At 38.0% G+C, this 5,000-nt stretch overlaps 1 protein-coding gene and 1 long non-coding RNA gene across 8 annotated transcripts in view; one reads left to right on the top strand and one right to left on the bottom strand.

Annotated features, from left to right (window-relative positions):
* The window catches only part of LOC137997723 (uncharacterized), a 9,882-nt gene that overhangs the window by 3,283 nt on the left and 1,599 nt on the right, over positions 1–5,000 (bottom strand). Inside the window, exons 2-4 of one of the 3 annotated variants that reach the window (XR_011122557.1) lie at positions 4,679–4,738; positions 3,182–3,290; positions 1,843–1,928 (exon numbers count right to left, since the gene is read on the bottom strand). This is a non-coding gene — a long non-coding RNA (uncharacterized lncRNA). Of the gene's footprint in view, positions 1–1,842; positions 1,929–3,181; positions 3,380–4,678; positions 4,873–5,000 lie in introns of those variants that run through there. The other 2 variants (XR_011122556.1, XR_011122555.1) reach the window with 2 other exon arrangements.
* LOC137997686 (tetratricopeptide repeat protein 28-like) overlaps positions 3,624–5,000 on the top strand; it is a 24,938-nt gene continuing 23,561 nt past the window's right edge. For 3 of the 5 annotated variants that reach the window (XM_068843855.1, XM_068843853.1, XM_068843850.1), the window contains exons 1-2: positions 3,624–3,762; positions 3,877–3,924. The gene's annotated coding sequence lies outside the window, so the exon portion shown is untranslated. Of the gene's footprint in view, positions 3,763–3,876; positions 3,925–3,992; positions 4,387–4,996 lie in introns of those variants that run through there. The other 2 variants (XM_068843856.1, XM_068843851.1) reach the window with 2 other exon arrangements.

The following is a 5,000-nucleotide window of genomic DNA, read 5'->3' as shown; positions in this document are numbered from 1 at the left end:
CTGCCTAAATTGACTAAAATGGTTTGATGCAGCTTTCAATCTCTAAGGTGTGGCATGGTCTGTCTCAGAGCTTTGATATTTTTTTGAAGATCCTCATGTGGCTCAATCCAGCTGTGAATGTCAAGACCTCACATGACGTGGACTTTGAACCTGCAATTGCCATCAAGTCTGAAACCTTGGGGCAATTCCACAGTGTCTTGCGTACTGCAAGTAAAACTTAATTAAGTGATCATATCTTTCAACTGTGAAATTATAATTTAATGACTGAACTTTGGTAATAATATTTCAAGGCCTGATACAGGCTTAGGTATGGGTACAGTAAGACAAGAGAGGTACAGTAAACACCTGCATATAAGAACGTAGAATGTTATGAACCTGTTACGTTGAAATTTCATAAGAATCGTGTTATCCCAAAAAAATTAAACAGGATGTTATTTTATAAAATGGCCTTGAAATTTCAGGCGACTGCAACAACAGCTCTCATTTGTCATGCATATTTTCAAAATTCTGGCCTTTATTGTTGGATAGCAAATAGGCCTTCAGGCTTTGTGGGCCTCTACGTTTTAGATCTTACAGTTTCATATCATGACTTCATGTCTACACCATACATGTAAAGAACAGAATAAGGTGTAGTTTTGCTTTGCTGCTATTAGTGAAAAAATGTAGAAATGACCCTTACAGCCACCTGCCATAGAGTAGACATCCATTGTGGAAATAAGAACCAATTTAACATATTGACCTCTGAGAGTGACAATTAAAAGAATTTTCTCATCAAGGGGGAGCGACCTTGGGCATTTGAGGTGTGAACAGGTTAAGCACCTAGATAGTCTAAAACTGCTATAAATACCATTTTTATCAGAACCCATTTAGCCTATCTTGGAAAAAATCTAGGTCCTTATGTGCGACTGTTTACTGTATGACACCTCTCCTCATTTCTACTGGCAGGAGGTGACAGATGAAATTAAAAACGCCACGGCCAATGGATTCAGTGTAACCTGCCCATTTGCCATTGATGAAAAAGCAACGATCATGGACGTGCGGAAGAAAAACAACAAAAGTCTTGTGACTAATTCGAAAGCCCACAAAATACCAGTGCAACTTCTAGAGCCATTCTTTGTTGCATATGTTAGACATTGTAAGTCCCAGCACCTTGCTTTGTCACTAGTGTACAGTTCACAATACACAAGTGTTAGCTCTTCCTCCAGGCAAATAAATTTATTGGATATACTTTAAGATGGGGAGAATATGGAACTTAATTCTGATCTAGGGGTCAATCCATAACCTTTTTGCAACAAAAAAAAATTATCATTACCTAAATTTGTAAAAATTTGTAAGAGTTTACTACTGATTGATGCAACTCAGCATTGATGCTTAAAAATGAAGTACACAGTCCTGTAATGACATTCCTTGAATGATAATAATAATTCAAATATATAGATACATGTATACAATGTGCCCTCCTGGTTGTCACCATAATGGCTTTATGGCAACTCCTGAACTTGGGCACAGGATGTACGGTTACACATTGTTGGATTGCATTGTGGAGTCACAAGAGTGCTCAAACTGCAAGCAGTGAGCGAAGCATAATGCCAATACTGAACATGTACATAATTTGTATACACTTAAGGGTTCAGAATTTCGACAATGTTCTGATCAACACGTTTTTTCCCAACAGTGGCTGGTATTCAAGAACAACCTGGGTGCGAGGCACCAAAACTACCAGACCTCACATCAGAAAATGTCGATGAGACTACGTCTGATTGCGATTTTCAAGAACTTGTACATATAACCGATACAATCGCTATGAAAGTCAAAGGTAAACCTCAATAAAATATGAAATACCTGCTTTACAAAGCCTTTCAAACCACACTTGACAAACTTGCTACTTTCAGCATTTAACCAGAAACCTACAAAGGAACAAGATAGCCCTAGAAGGCCAACCCAAGCAGAAGTTTTGAAGGTACATGTATAAATTAGGCAAATGCTATATGGCATTCAATTTTTATGAACACATAGCTAGTTGGGCAAGATTAGCCATGGTACCGTCAATGGGTAAGAACACTTCAACAACAATTGACTTAGTTACTAAAATTCAATATTTTCAAGGTTTTGTCACCAGGAAGTGAGACAACCTACCGAACCTACACACCGAAAAGGAAAAGGGCCTTTGAAAGGGTGGGTAACTTCAAAGAAGTTAATAAGCAATAGAACATAAGGTAATGAGGATACCTAAACTTCGAGCCAGGATTCGAGCTAGGATCCGAGCCAGGATTCGAATTGGAATAAAAAAGGCAATGTTCTGTAAATAATAAAAGGTAAAAAGGTCTATTGACTGGGAAGCGGATTAAAGCCAATTGATGCAATGGTAATCATTGTCCATTAAATGTTTGGGGATATGACAATCTAGCATGTAATTTAACAAAAGCAACACTTTTAGTAGCAAGTCTTTCTTCAGGTATCTGGAACCCAGTGGGGAACTTAACACCAAGTCTATGGAGTGGAAATAGCTGTGAGACAAATAATTGTCATAAAAACTGATGCATCGGCAGATCTTGTAAACATTTTAATACACAGTTTTTAAGTGGAGACGTATAGTGTCTCAAGTATAGGTGAATCGCAAAACTTGAATATCTGTCTTTCAATTTTTGTCACTTTATTAAAAAATTAATGCAAACTTGAATATAATGTGGAAAGAACTGCTCTGGAGATGACAAGAACTAAAAATTCACTCTTGTGCTTTGATCTGAAATAACATTGATGTACAGTTTTTAAAGAGGGGTATATTGCAAAATTGAAACAATGCTGTGTAACAAGTGAACTTCTGATCAAACATTATACTATGTCACGCTATTAAGGGCAAATCTTGGGTTCATCATGAGTTTAAAATAAAGATTTAGGATAAACTACAGAATACAAGGCCACTTCTAAAGAAGTATTACACAACATTCTCGGTGGCTCTGTAGTCAACTGAGAGCCCTCGAGCGGTCGAGCCAATAAAACTTATATCTTGCTTATTCTTCAAACAGTGGAACCGATTGCGAGTCGTGCCGCCAAGTCACTCGCGTATAAGTGCTTCAAAAGTGGCCCTCAATTCTGTAGTTGGTCCAACGTTTTATACTAATTTGAACAACGCGAAAGATAGTCCAAAGAAAAAAACAAATTAATCACAATTTCACCTCACCTATGTCACATCAACTTCGCTTCCGTAGTCTTCCGCGAAACCTAAGTCTTGCAACTTTCGCTTCGGCTACACCAGACACACGAACCCTTGCCTAACTGACCAACCAAACCTTGAATAAAAAAACTGAAATTCACGAATCCTTGACGTGTAATTTATAACAATGTACGATGTGTGGTTCTTCCACGTGACGAAGCAGGAACGAAGTGTGACATTTGTAGCATTCTATTGATCTCTGATTGGTTACCACCGATACACCGAAGATACAATATAACCAATCAGGAACCACCTTGTTAGAGCTGCGAGTAATAGTAGCTGAGTGAACTTTATTTATCTAGCTGTCCATAAAATGAGTTTTCGAAAAGAAACAACGCGATTTGAAGTTTTTATGGAACATTTTCCTCGATTAGTTGACTGTCTCAAAATAGCGTGACGTCACGCGCTCTCGCATCCTTAGCGTTGTCTGGTTTGTCGTAGGTTTGATTCCTGCCCAGGACTTGTCCTACCCCCGTTGCCCGTTTTCAACACAACTTGTGTTGTATCAACTCCTTCCCTCGGGCCCATTACACATTTCCATCATGCGTGTATGTCGGTATTGTTTTTACATTTATTTTGTAGCGGTCACGGTCATTCAGTTGTAACTCACGCACGCACGCAAACAATTCACTCATATTGATTACCCATTAATTTCCTTGTAGCTGGGTTCCTTGTTCCTGCTGCACACGTTCCAACGAAGACTTTGCCAGGTAATGGGACACTCCTAATTGATTATTTTTTTGTTGTTTGATTGAACTATACTGCTTTCTGTTCTTTAATTAGTTGTACATTGTAATCACATAATATGTCTGATCAGCCTGCTTTAGATTAAAGTCTCATTGTTTAATAGCAAGAACAAGTAATGCATGCGTAATAAACTTCCTACTCGCCTCTCTTTTGCTTTCTTTGGATTAAAGTCAGTAACTATGTCGGCACACATTCCTTTTATGCATAACTTAACTGTTTATTTTCTGAGTGATCACGATGGCTGGTTGTCACGAACGCACGCACGCACCGCGCACGCAAACAATTAACCGATATTGCTTACCCATTAATTCATTTGCAACGACTCGAGGAACATATCAAGGTAATAAGTAACATTAGCTTGAGGGTGTAATAAATTATTTGTTTCTTGTGTGATGGAACCATAAACCGCCCACCATTCTGAGAAAGTAAGTAAATGATATGTATCTTGAATTATTCCTGAACAGAGAAGGTTTTGATCCGCTTCGATTCAAACTTGAGGGTGCCACAAAGCAAAATGACGATTGAGAAAGCATTCAATCAGTTTTAGCCATGACAAACTCTTTATGTCTACTCGCTTTAAAGTCTTACATAAAGCTAAGCAAGACCAGAGCCTCGTATAATGTATAATGTATGCGTTCTCATTACAACTTTGACCCTTGCCGAGCGAAACCATGTATTTTTTGAGTTGTTCCGAGCAATGATGAACAGTCACCTCACCTCGATCCGTTCCCTTGAGAACTTTTCAGCTTTCCGCTTCAGTTCCACTCTTTTTGCATACTAGGCATAAATGATTTGTGTTATGAAAGTTAAAATGGATAACCACATTAAATCATCAAATTTTGCAGTCATTTCTTGTTGTCGAGGACCTGACTGTTACTCATTTCTTAATAACATGAACAAATAATAATTTATGTGTGATAAACCAGTTCTGACGAATTTTGCGTTACTTTTTGTTGTTTTCTCTTTACTCAGTTTGGATCAAGTTACTGACTATGTCAGAATTCCTGATATGTTTATTTTATAAAGTGATCATGATCAC

This window comes from Montipora foliosa, chromosome 3 (assembly GCF_036669935.1).
Source record: "Montipora foliosa isolate CH-2021 chromosome 3, ASM3666993v2, whole genome shotgun sequence".
Classification (NCBI taxonomy): Eukaryota; Metazoa; Cnidaria; class Anthozoa; order Scleractinia; family Acroporidae; genus Montipora; species Montipora foliosa.
The sequence above is the reverse complement of the archived record's forward strand: the minus strand, read 5'-3'. Positions and strand labels throughout refer to the sequence as shown.